Below are 13,679 nucleotides of genomic sequence, written 5' to 3' on the forward strand. Positions count from 1 at the left end.
GCTGGTGGCAATAGGCCTGAAGTGGTGCCAGATAATGTAGGGAGATACCATGTAAGTGAAGTCCCGACAGAGTCTGAGGAAATCATGTTTGAGTACGAGTCCGAGGAATTACACACACCTATGGGATCAGAGGATGAAGGTGAAGGCCACAAATTTCCAGAGTTTGATGATGACTATGCTCATGGTCAGGGCAGATTTAAGTTAGGGATGAGGTTTGCAACTGTTGAACGGTTTAAAGATGTGGTGAAGGACTCATTCATTGCTGAGGGGAGGGAGGTTAAGTGGATCAAGAATGATAGGGAGAGAGTGAGAGTGGGCTGCAAGGATGAAGAGTGCAATTTCTTGGTTCACCTGTCTTACAACAAAATCCTACAATGTTACCAATTTAAGACGTACCAGCCAGATCATAGTTGTGCAAGAAATTTAGGGAGCAATGCAGCTGACCAGCATTGGATAAGCAGGAAGATAGTGAAGCGGATGGCTACCCAACCACACATGACCACTAGGGAGGCAACTGAATTCCTAAAGGAGGAATTTTCATTAGCTCCCTATCCTAAGATGGTGTATAGAGCAGTAGTTGAGGCCAGGGATAAGATAATGGGAAACAAGAAGGAACAATACAAGAGGACAAGGGACTATTGTAAGCAGATTTTGAGTAGTAATCCAGGATTTACTACAAGGTTGGAACTTATGACAATTCCAGAAGCCCCGCCCGTTTTCGACAAGATATACATATGCTTAGATGCTTGTAAGCTAGGGTTCATGGAAGGCTGCAGGCCTTTGCTGCACCTGGATGGTTGCTTTCTCAAGACATACTACATGGGGTGGCTTCTAGCAGCAGTTGCCCAAGACGCAAACAACCAATTTTATGTTGTTGCATATGGGGTTGTCAGGGCTGAGACAAAGGATGCCTGGAAGTGGTTCCTGACTAATCTTCAGGCAGACATAGGAGACGATATAAACCACAGCTGGAACTTCATTTCAGACAATAGAAGGTATGATGCATTACTGGTTCATTATTGTACACTTAATATATTTGCTAAATTGTAAATGTTTGCTGCTCCCATTCAATGCAGGGTTTACTCCCTGCCTTAAAGGAGGTCATGCCACATGCCAGGCACAGGAACTACGTCATGCTCATGCACATGTGGAAGAACTTCATAAATAGGTTCAAGGATTTATACATAAGAGAGGTTGTCTGGGAGTGTGCCAGATGCACAACAGTTGCGAAATTCAAGGACTGTATGGAAAGGCTGAAGGCAGTGAATCAGGGGACTTGGGAGTACCTCTCCAAGTTTGAGCCAGAGACATGGGTCAAGGCATATTTCTCGCATGGGCCGAAGGTTGATAACCTCACTAACAACATGTGTGAGGTGTTCAACGCCAAAATTGTTAACTACCGCTGCAAGCCAATCCTCACTATGTGTGAAGAAATCAGGAGTTACTTGATGAGGAGGATGGTAAATCACAAGCGAGTATTGGAAAATCACCCTGGTAAACTAGCTCCAGTACAGCAAAAACGGATGGAAAGATTAGTTACTCTTAGCACAAAGTGGACAGCAGAGTGGGTTGGAGATAATGAAAGAAAAAGGTTTGAGGTGAGCCGTAAAGGAAGCAAGGTTGATGTGGACCTCATTAAATACACCTGCTCCTGCAATCAATGGCAACTTACTGGTAAACAACAAATCTACTTATAATGCATTGACTACATTGTTTACTGTTTGTTCACCTGTAATATAACTACTCTTTGCTATCCGATCAAATTGAATACATTTTTTGGTTAGGGATGCCATGCACACATGCACTTGCTGCTATTGTGAAGAGGCGTGACAAGGCAGAAGATTATGTGCACCCTTGGTTGTGTATGGAATCAATCAAGAGGACATATTCACACTGCATCAAGCCAGTCCCCAGTGCAGAATTCTAGCCCCGAACTGACTACTCATAACCAGAACTACCCATCATCAAGAGACCTATTGGCCAGCCAAAAGTTCACAACAGACAGAAAGATCCTACTGAGCCATTGATGCAAGGGAAAAAATTGAAGAAGTCATTCTCGGTAGCTTGCAATAAGTGTGGTGAAAAGGGGCACAACTACAAAACCTGCAAGGGAGCTCCATCAAACCCCAACTGGAAGCCGAAAACAAAGAAGCCTAAGAAGAAAGGAGGAAGCAGCTCTCAACAACTGGTTGTGCTTCCTTTGTCCCAGTCAGCTCCACCCCCAGGGGTAAGTTTGCATTGTGTATTTTTGGTTTGGATTATACACTCCTATAGAAATGCTTATTTAGAACAATAGTTTGTCAGGGACTGATCTGTCTTACTGCCATATAGTTTAGGGGTTAATGAGTATTAGTAACATATTCCTCAAGGATCAGTATGTCTTGATGTAGAAAAGTTAGGGGACTAATCTGTCTTATTATCATACTGATAGATCATGTTCATTAACTCTCCAGGATTCTTCAAGTAGCCAACCAAGCAACACAACACCCCTGCAACAAACAACTCCTGTAACTATTTAATTTGTTGTCTTCGTGATCAATTTGATATATGAGTTGTTTGAATCCCAGTTGATGTGCTTTATTTTTTCCCATGGGTTGTTCTCCTACTGCGTGCAGGTTATGAGTGCAGCCGCACCAAATCCTGCAAATGTTGCACCAGCTCCAACTATGGTTACTAGATCCACACTTGTGATAGCACCTCTGGGAGCAACAGTCACTCCATTTAGGCTACCAGCCCCAACTACAACCCCTCCAGGTAAAGCTCCAGGCAAGGCTCCATCGATGGTTAACAACACTTCTCGCCCGAAACCATCAAAATTCATACCAAAGCAGAAGATCTTCAGGCCATCGGCACCACTGGTTCAAGGACAGTCTAGCACACCGCAGGTTGCACCAGCTCAGGAAGTCTCCCAAAGAACAACACCAAGTGACCCAACATCTAGGGAATCAACATGAGTGAAGGCTAATGATATTATGCTTTTTTTGGTTTAGATGTGACCCAATGTAACTGATAACCACAAATTCTAGATACATTTTCCTTTTTTTGGTTTGGGTCTTTATTTTGGTTCAAACATTACTTGTGAAGTAAGGAGATGTTAATGGTAGCATGCCATACATGTGTACACATTTCCGCGAAACTAGTTTCCTTTTATTTTGATGTCAGTTTAGATGATGAATGTATAGTTTCACACTCTAAATATCAGTGGTTGAAACTTTGATTTCCTGTACTTTTGCCAACTTTCGTTTCATACATACATAATCACAAACATGACCCAAAGTGATACCAAATACACAAATAATTAATACATTTCATTTTCAACATTTCGCATGTCTTACATCATTTCTTACAACTAAATAAAGCAAATATCAGGACAACAAACATCACACATATGCTCCACCCAATTGGATTTTTTTGAACCTCTAACGCTTCTATCCTCTTCTCCAACAACATTATCCTGTTTTCCATTTCTTTGTTCCAGTGATGCTCTTCACCATGCAAAATTTGCTCCTACCCCAGGTACCTTGTAAAACCAACACCAAGACCAGCTATGTGCTCGTCTAGCCACAAAAACAACTTGCAACATGGTTGTCTTACCTACACAAAATCAATCCTCAAAGCTCAGAAAATCTGGAATTGAGGATAAACCCTAACACAAACGGAGTTACACATATTTCCTTTGCATACCTTATAAAAGGGACATCCCAGAAATAATCTGTTCGGATTGCTGGTCGTCCTCGACATGAACAGGATTGTGTTTTCTCCATAGAAGCACTTTGGTGACATGTCCTCTTTTCCATCATTTCCGTTTGGAAGTAGGCCTCTTCTCGAGCTTGACGACACTCCTTCGGATGCCATGGTCGGAATGCTCCCTTTCTTCCTTCACCTGCTTCGCCCTCAGACTGCATTTGAAGGATTAGGGCTCAAGGTTTTCATAGATTGGGGATGGGGGAGAAACGGCAGCGTTTTGGACTCTGGGGACAAATTTGTCCTCTTCTCGAAAGCCCATCTGACGTGGCAGCCCATAACGGCCAGGTCAGCGCCACGGGAGCCACGTTACCATTTTCCGTCAGGGCAAATGGAGACACTCTAATGGAGGGGTAAAAATGTCCATTTTTCTGGGGGTCAGGGACATTAAGGTATTTCCTAATCTTCGGGGACGAAAATGTCTGCGGTAATAAAGGTCAGGGACGGATTTGTCCTTTACTAAAAAAAACAGAATTGAAAATGACTAAAAGAAAGCAAGCCCGCTACGAACACAAGCCCTTTTGGCATACAAGTTCATACAAGTTGTCCCAAGTCCAACAAAAATAACCCTCACATTAACGTCACTCAATCGTTCAATAGCGCGCTATTATGAAAAACGCTTCTTCTTCTTCCTCGATCAAAATCCCAACCCTGGAGATTCAAACAACGCTCGAAATCTCTGAAAAACTGTCAAAATTATCGCGAAAACTCAAGAAAATCTATAAAAGAAGTTCAAAATCTTCATCAAGAAACACCGAAACAAAAGATGAAAGATTATTAAAGGTACTGTTCACTAATCGTCCAGTTTTTTCACTTTTCTCTTTCTAATTTCGATCGCGAAATACTAGATAGTCATATTTCTGTTTATTTAGTAGATTTATTATGCGTTCTTGCTTTAAAGTACATATCACTGTTCTCATCATACTGTTCAATCAGTGATAACTGTTTTACGTACTGTTTCACGTATAATTTAATGTATATTTTCATGTGTTTGAGTGATTTTAATGTGTTTTTGTACATGTTTGCATGTTTCGAACTGAGTTTGTCTATAGAAACTGAGTTTCTATAACTAGAAACTTTTGTTGTATTTCAAGTGAATTCGCGTGTAATTGGTGTTGTTGTCCTATCCTTGCTGCAACTAGAAACAGAATATTTTTCTTGTGCTTCTGATGTCATTTTATGCATGTTTGATTGAGTTGAATATTATTTTGAACTAATATTATTTCATGTAATCAAAAAATAATAGAGGTGTATATGGCTTGTATTTCAGTATATTTCAAGTGAATTTGCGTATAATTGGTGCTGATGTTGTCTTATCCTTGCTGTAACTAGAAACAGAATGTTGTTCTTGTGCTTCTGGTGTCATTTTATGCATGTTTGATTTAGTTAAATAGCATTTTGAACTCATATTATTTCATGTAATAAAAAACATAGAGGTGTATATGGCTCGTATTTCGGTGTATATCTGGTGAATTCGCGTGTAATTGGTGATGTTGTCCTATCTTTGCTGCAACTAGAAATAGATATTGCTCTTGTGCTTCTCATATCCTTTTATGCATATTTGATTGAGTTGAATATCATTTTGAACTCATATAATTTATGTAATAAAAAATAGAGGCGTATATGGCTCGTATTTCGGTATATATCTGGTGAATTAAGGTGCACCTGGTGCTGTTGTTATCTATTAACGTTATTTTTTATTCATTATAGAAAAAATGGCAAGCAAGAACCCTGCACTAAAACATAATGTAAACACATATATCTTAGACCAACTCGATTTTTCCTTGTATAAATATAGTTTATTTAGATGATTCTCGTTTGTTTACAGAAAACTCGCGAGTTGAGATGCTCTACAAGACTCCTTCATGATAAATCGAAAACATGAGTCATGAAAAGAAAGCCATTGTCCAAAAAATGGGATTTGCTAGTTTGATGCACATCCCTCCCATGAATGTGCCGCATAAGCTCTTGAAAGAGTTGGCATATTCCTTTGATCTAATAAAAAACATATTGGACACTCGATGCGGTGTATTGAACATCACCCAGAAAAATATAGGAGCTGCCCTTGACTTGAATGCATCCGGTAATCGATTACATAAACGGTTTATACTTGCATTTTTTATAATCTATTCTGTTAATTGTTTTGATGTATTTTTACATTATATCTGTGTTATTGAAATATTTTTGCTGCTTTTGTAGGGCCGTTCTTTGCAAGCAAAGTTAAATTCTGAGAGCTTGCTGAGGAGGACAAGGAAGTTTATAAAACCTTCCAAGGCAAAACTTTGAAGCAATTGACAGACTCGATGATGGAGATCAGTATTGACAGGAACGAAGATTGGCTTAAGTTCAAGAGGACATTCATCCTCTACATTTAAATGTCGTTCTTGTTGCTGACAACCATAAACAAGGTTTCTCTCGTTCACATACGCTGGTTTTTTGTGTGCACACCATACGTGAGTGGAATTAGGGTGATCATATCCTCAACTTCCTTATCAAGGGCATAAGTGAGCACATATTGAAAAAGAAAAAATTCGTTGATGGCTACTTCTATGCTCTCATGATTGTACACTTTCATGAATCCACACACAAAAACAAGCTGGTGGATACAATTTTTGGACCACCCTGGTTGTAACACTAGACTAAGGAGTTGCTGGTTCAGAGGATAGAAGCTGAGATTAAGGATCATATGGTAACTCAACAGAATTCTTTCTTTAATTTTGGTGTATTTGTTTTATATATCTGATATAAACTAATGTTTTACCTGTTTTAGGGCATCGTCAAGAGAGCATAGTTGAGAGACAAATTGACAAAAATGAAGAAGAAAGAAAAAAAAGGAGAAAAGAAAAACGATACAAAAGAAGAAGGACATTTCTTCAGAAAGTGATAATGGCACTGACTTTGAGTTCGATTCTGAACAAGACTCAGAGGAGGCACCAAAACAAGAAAACAACCAACAAGAAAGGCAAAAAAGTAAGTATTGTTTTTCGTTATATTTTGTTATTTTATTGTGTTTATTGCCTGATGATTGTTTACTGTCCAGGATGCAATCCAAAAAGAGCAAGCACATTGTTCAGGATTAATCCTCGAAAAACCAAACTGAATTTGATAATGAGTAAGATTCAGAAATTATTATTCGAATGCTATATTTTTTATTTTTATCAAAATTTTATTTATTAACAGAATGTTTCAATTTATTGTCAGAAGTGAAGAATTTGAGCAAATAACAAAAGGAAGATTGAAAAAAAAAAGTTCACAGTCCGGCAATAAAGTATGCATTGCTTTCGGAAGGTATTTTATCAATTTTGTTGTGTGTATTTTCTTGATGATTCCTTACTTTCCATGATGCAATCCAAAACAAGAAAGCACGTTATTGAGGATTCATCTTATGAAAAAGAAACTGAATCTGATCATGAGTAAGATATTGTAACACTATCTTTTCTTTTTCATCAAAATTTTATTTGTTAACATAATCTTTTGCATGTACTGTTAAAACTGAACAAATACAACAATTAAAAGGAGCAAAAAAGAAGAAAACAAATTATAAGGCTGCACAAAGGTATGTTTGCTTTTCAATATATTTTGGTAATTTTACTATGTTTTTGTTGCCTGATGATTGTTTGCTTTTCCAGAATGCAGGAAAAAACCCCAGATATACCAGAAGGTGGGTTTCACTCTACAGAAGCCCACCATGATTCTTTGCAAATGTAAAATTCAATATGTAAAATCCTTTCTTTGATAAAATTACCTAAATCCTGATGTAATTAATTACTCTAGTTTTACTGAATAATGTTTATTTTGTCCTTAAAATGCTGGATATGAACCTGGCAAGTGAAAATGATCATGTGTTTCAAACACAGACAGATCAGAGCAGTATAAATAAGCCAAGTGATAACATGTAAGTTTTGTTTCTCTTGTCATTTCCTTAATTCTTGTGTTACCATATTCTGCTTCTGATTCCATATATATATATATATAGAAAAAAAGCCCTTTAAAACTTTATTCAAGAAAAAAAAGGTAGAAAAAACTGCAACTATGTAGGTTCTCATGCAAAAGAAGTTGTGTTTTTCTTCAATGCTTGTGGTGTAGTTGTGATGTGATTTCGGTGTACTTCAGGTTCGCGAAACAGGAAGAATCATTCAAGGAACCAGCTTCTGTTCCAGGAAGTAATAATGAATGATAATTCTGAAGGACAAATCAGTGTTCTTCCGAAACAAACCCATTCTGAATCAGAACCACTGGACATGTGAGTTTTCCAACTCACTTTCAATGTTCTATTTCATTGAGTTAACCATTTACACTTGAATGTTTACGCCATATTAACCTTTTCATTTTTCTTTTCCTTAGAGTCCCACTTCAAGTATTTGTTCCTGCTTCAAGCCCTCCCCAAACTCAACAAACTGCTGCAACTTTACCTGGAGAGGGAGATATAGAAGAAGAAACTACTAATGCGTAGGTATTCTTGTTAATTAAGGTGCAGTTGATGTTGTTGTGCTCTTTTTGTTGTAACTAAGCAAAAGAATATTGATTTTGTTCATTTATTACTTCTGCTGTCATTTTGTGCTTATTTTATTGAGTTGCATATCTTTTTAAATTTTGGTTATTTGGTATGTATTTTTGTGTATTTCATGCGAATTGAGGTGCACTTGGTTTGAATGTATTAATTAAATTCTATTTCTGTAATCCTAAAGTTTCCCACAACATCAACAAGCTGTTGCACAACAAGAACCTCAACAACCACTTCAAAAACCTCAATAACCACCCCCTCAAAGAGTGACTGATGTAATAATGATGGTTGCCAATGTTGCCTTGAAAAATGACTTTCTTGCACCATCATTCAGCCTTGGATTCACTCAATCAAGTGAGGAGGCTACAGTTTCTAAAGAGGATGAAGCACAAGCTGTCAGGAGAAAATCTCAGGATAGCCCAATATTGGTGAAAGACTTGGAAGAATTGGTGAATGTCATAAATACTGGGGTTGCAGCAGCTTTAAATTTTGTTAGAGATAAAAGTCCCTCTCCAAAAAAAGTGCAGCCTACAATGAGCTTCCTCGACAAATTCAAAACTCCCATGAGGTAGAAGCAATATCAGATGAACTTAAGGAGAAATGCTTTTATTGGGTGACAAATATCAAGACTTATCAAGATGATAGCACCAATGAGTGGGAGACAATTTTTATATTGAAGCATGAAAAATAATTGGAAATAAGAAGAATGCACTTTGAATTCTTAAAAATTGAATCCGATGTCGAAAGTCTGGTAATCCTCTAATAACGTTAATGATTTTCTTATCAATCGATATGCCATATATGAATTAAATTTGGGTTTTTGTTTTCATAGGTTGTCTCGGAAATGTGCCAAATTCTCAACATCAGAAAAATTGAAAGATTTCAGAAACTCATACTGTCTGCCCCCTAATATTATTGTAAGTTGTAGTACATTAAAATTTTGGTGTATTTTTAAAATATATTGTTTGCTGTAACTAATTCTTTCGGTGTTATACAAATTTTGCAGAATTGTGCATTGTCGAGTCATGAGGGCAACTTCCTTCATCCAAAAACTAAGAAGCCCTTCCGAGTTGAAGACTATGAGGACCACCTCCCATTTTTGGACAAGAAGAAGCTTGCATCCCATCCGTTTGTAAGCTTTGATTTTATAAAGTTTCTTAAATAATTCTTACATTAGGTAGCAATTAAGCTAAAAAAATTGTTCTCTCTGGTGAAACTTCAAATATTTGTCCTGGTTTGCGCATTGGTGGTTATGAATAGCAGATGTTGAAAAGAAGAAAATTCATGTCCTCGACCCAATAAACAAAAAAGCTCCTACAAAAGAGAGAACAACAATCAATACATTTGTTATAAGTTATTTATTTGATACAAATTTCTGTTTCCTTTATAAATTTTTTTGTTTCTATCTATTTGAAATAAGGTGCACTTGTAGTTCTATGGAAAAAGAATAATAAATACTATAATGCACAGAATTGCTTTTCGAATACACTGAAAAATATTCAAATAAATATTGAGTTCGAAAGGTTGAAATTATACTTGCCTTGTTTTGTTTTTAGGACTTCATCATTTCAAAATTGAGGGGTGTTTCCTGTAGAAGCTTTGATAGAAAAGGATGAGGGTGTCGAAGCACCATACAACAACATCAGTGGGCAGTTGACAAGGTATCAAATCTTTCTATTTAATAAATTTTATGGTGTTTTCTCTTACTCTACTATTTTATTGTGTTAATTTGTTCTTATTTTTAGCTATGATTGTGCAATATATGTTATGAAATGGCTGGAGTTAATTGTTCCAACAAAGATAAAAAAAATATTCGTGGAAAAATTGGAAATAGGTAACTATCTTTAAAAATAAATAACTCTCTATTACTAAATTAACGAACTTTAATAAAGAAATTACTTTAAACTGTAGGATCAATTTGATCATTTTAGAGTGGAATATGCTTCAACCATTCTATTTGAAGAAATGAATCGACTGAGAGATAAAGTCATTGAAGAATGTGAAGCAATTAGACTATCTAAGCCGTTTGCTGCACTACTTAGTCCTTACTGTACATTGAAATCATCAGATATTGATAGTAGATAGTTTGATATTGTAGATTGTATCTTTGTATTAGCACTACATACATTTTTATGAACTTGTCTATACTGTATTAAAATGCTGTAAATCTGAATGAATCCAGGTTAAAAAATGTAGGATAAGAAGAAGAATTATATTATACGCCGAATTAATTTTTGAATATACCGAAAATTTTTCAGATAAACACCGAATTCTCTAGGTTGAAAGTAATCCTCTAGGGTAATTTGAATTATTACCCTCCTTAAGTATTTAATTGTCCATGTATTGTATATTTAAAACAAACAAATTCCTTCAGATAGTTTAAGACACTAATTTCCAATCAAATAGCAACATGTCAAAAATGGAACAAAACAAGAAAATATAAAAAAAGAAGAGCATGCAGAATACACTGAAAATGTTTCGTAGTACACCGAAATAGTGTCACGCTACACCGAAAAAACTATCCTATGCTACTGAATCTCTGAACTGATAATTCATAACATGCCCATGATATTGGCTGGAATTTGACTGTACCACTGAACCACAATTAAAAGGTTCAACTGCAAAAAATAAATCATATATTAGCAAAACTATTAACAAAAATAAACTAAATTTTCTGTATTTAAAGAACATCACTTTTACCTCACTTAGAACTTTTGTTTTCTTTTTCTTTGAAGCATTTGCAATCTGTTTTTCCATCTTTGATCCCAATATATTTTTGGGACGTCCTCTTGTTCTCACGCGTGGAGGGCTTTGAAGCTCGTTAATATCTTTCAAGGAAGCATCTTTGTGAGATAACGAACATTTTCTTTTACTTTTGGCTTTGTGTTCTTGCATCTCAACCATAGCATTATCATAAGCGCGGTGTAGAATCATAGTCAACTCCTCAGATTCTAATGCAAATTTATAGATATTTTGTGACCGAAACACCAAATTGTCAAATCTCTTGCTTTTTGGCTCCAACAGAGGTTCGTCATGGCTACTCTTGATATGTGTGTACCTCCTATTTACATTCTTACTCCATCGTTCTAATATATATCTTGGTGACACTTTATTTACTCGCTCAAAGTTTAACGCGCTCAGAGAACGACGGCACAATATCTCTCTTGACTCGAATAATAAGCACTAGTATTTAACTTCAGCTGATATCCTGTCGTATGTAACTACAAACTTGTTGAATGTTGAGTTAGAAACCTATTCTATAACTTCATATACTGTATAACCTAGAGCGGGGTGTATTGATCTTGTGATGCAATTCACATTTCCTCTGAATTGTGCTTGGACTTTCCTGAACTTCTCGTCAGTATACACATGTTGAAACTGAGCTTCTATTGATGATTTTGTTACACACAGTATGACGTTATGAAAATCTGCAGCATTCTCTCTCTCTCTCTCTCTCTCTCTCTCTCTCTCTCTCTCTCTCTACTCTCTACTTCCTAGGCAGTTATCGTATTGTTTGACAAATTGGATGAGTGAGCTGTTGCGCATAATAAACTTGTTAAAAAAAGCATGCATGCTCTCGCTCCTTTGAGCGCTTCTCATCTCGGCCCAGAAGTAGTGATCAAGACAAACTGAAATTCATAAATGACGATATTAAAAAAGTTCTGAAAAAACATCTAAATTAGAACTAAAATAGACTAAAAAACATACAATTTGACACCTATATTGCACAAGAAAAACATATACTAAAATTAACATCAGTTAATCCTAATAAAAACAACATTACCTGAAAGCCACTTATTGTCCCCAAGACTATACATCATCAGAAAATCATTCCAATTCTTATCAAATGATTCTGTTATAAGAGAGTTCCAAACAACTTGACTCGTCTTGTGTTCCATTTCTTCGTATCGCTTGTAGCCATTTAATTTATTTGGGATCGTCTTCATGATATGCCAAATGCACCACCGGTGAATTGTTTTGGCATACAAGCCTTAATAGTCCTTTGCATCGATGCACATTGATCGGTAAGAATGCCTTTTGGAGTATTTTTTCCCATGCAACGAAGCCAACATTCAAATATCCATTTGAATGATTGAGTATCCTCGTTTTTCATCAAAGCATATCCTAGAAGTGTTGAATGACCATGGTGATTTACCCCAACAAAAGATCCAAAAACTAGATTTTATACTTGAATACAACGACACAGAAACAAAATCATTAATACACCGAAATCATATCTCTGTACACCAAAATTTTACCAAATACACATAAATTAGAACATCATATTACATGTTTGTATTGTAAGTGGTATCAAATGAAATAATATCTCTAAAATACTCATAGGCAACCTTGCTTCTTGCGTCGGCCCAAAAAGCAATCTTAATCAACTGATCAACCACAAGTTCAAGCTCGAAAAAGAAATTTTAATTCTTCTCTTTCATTCTTAATAAGTATTTCCCAAATTCTTTTGCATCCTCTAGTTCCGAAACATTCTACACTTCTCTTGTGATATAATTTTTCACCTCTTTTTCAATGAAACTTAACTCACGATGACCCCGTAATGCTGCGATAAATGATTGAGATGTTTGCTTGGTTTGATTCTAGCTTCCTCATTATTCTCTATTGTACGTCATACGGACATGCTTAATTTCCTGTGTTGTTTAAGCATCTTTGATTGATTTGCACAACAGAGATGTAAATGATGCAACACACCCTTCAAAATGATCCAAACACCAACGTCAGGCAATATGTGTATATAAATTCTTGCAAGACAATTTAATCCAGCTGGGGGATTTGTCTTCTCAGTTAGAGATATGTTTGATTTCATTTTCACTTCCCCTCTTTGCTACATGTAATCAATTGGTTCTTAATTTCATTTTTCTTCTTATTTGTGCTCAGAATTCTTGTAGAAAAATTTGCAACTTTTAAATAATCTTTGTAGAATTTTGCAGCATCTTCAATCATGTTAAAAGTCATCCCAACCTTTAGAACAAGCTGCTCATCAACATTGCACAGAAGCTGCAAAATACACCAAAAATAGTCCACCAATACACCATATTAAAGCTAGCATACACTGAAGCTCATCATATAAAATAATTAAAGCTAGCATACACTGAAACTCATCATAGAAAATAATAAAATCAAATTCAAAACTCATCATCAAACAGAAACTAAATGATTTAATTACAGAATTATAAACTACTAACAAACTACTTTATCTAGATTCAAATCACACCTCACTACTTGATTCAATTCAAAACAATAATACAATTCACCCTTGTTCAATCAAAAATTCTGAACCTATAAATACACCGAAAAGTTTCCACAATACACAAAAAAAATTCTAATATACACCAAAACAAAAATGGAACAGATTTATCAGAACTCCTACATTACTTTCAATTCAAACCATCAATGATGAACAACAATT

The 13,679-nt window shown here is 36.0% G+C and overlaps 1 long non-coding RNA gene across 1 annotated transcript; it reads right to left on the bottom strand.

Annotated features, from left to right (window-relative positions):
- On the bottom strand, positions 266-12,072 carry LOC110265417. The gene is made up of 3 exons (XR_002351568.1): positions 12,060-12,072; positions 3,138-3,144; positions 266-355 (listed from the first exon to the last, which is right to left on the bottom strand). It is a non-coding gene; the product is annotated as an uncharacterized LOC110265417 (long non-coding RNA).

This window comes from Arachis ipaensis, chromosome B08 (genome assembly GCF_000816755.2).
Source record: "Arachis ipaensis cultivar K30076 chromosome B08, Araip1.1, whole genome shotgun sequence".
Taxonomy (NCBI): Eukaryota; Viridiplantae; Streptophyta; class Magnoliopsida; order Fabales; family Fabaceae; genus Arachis; species Arachis ipaensis.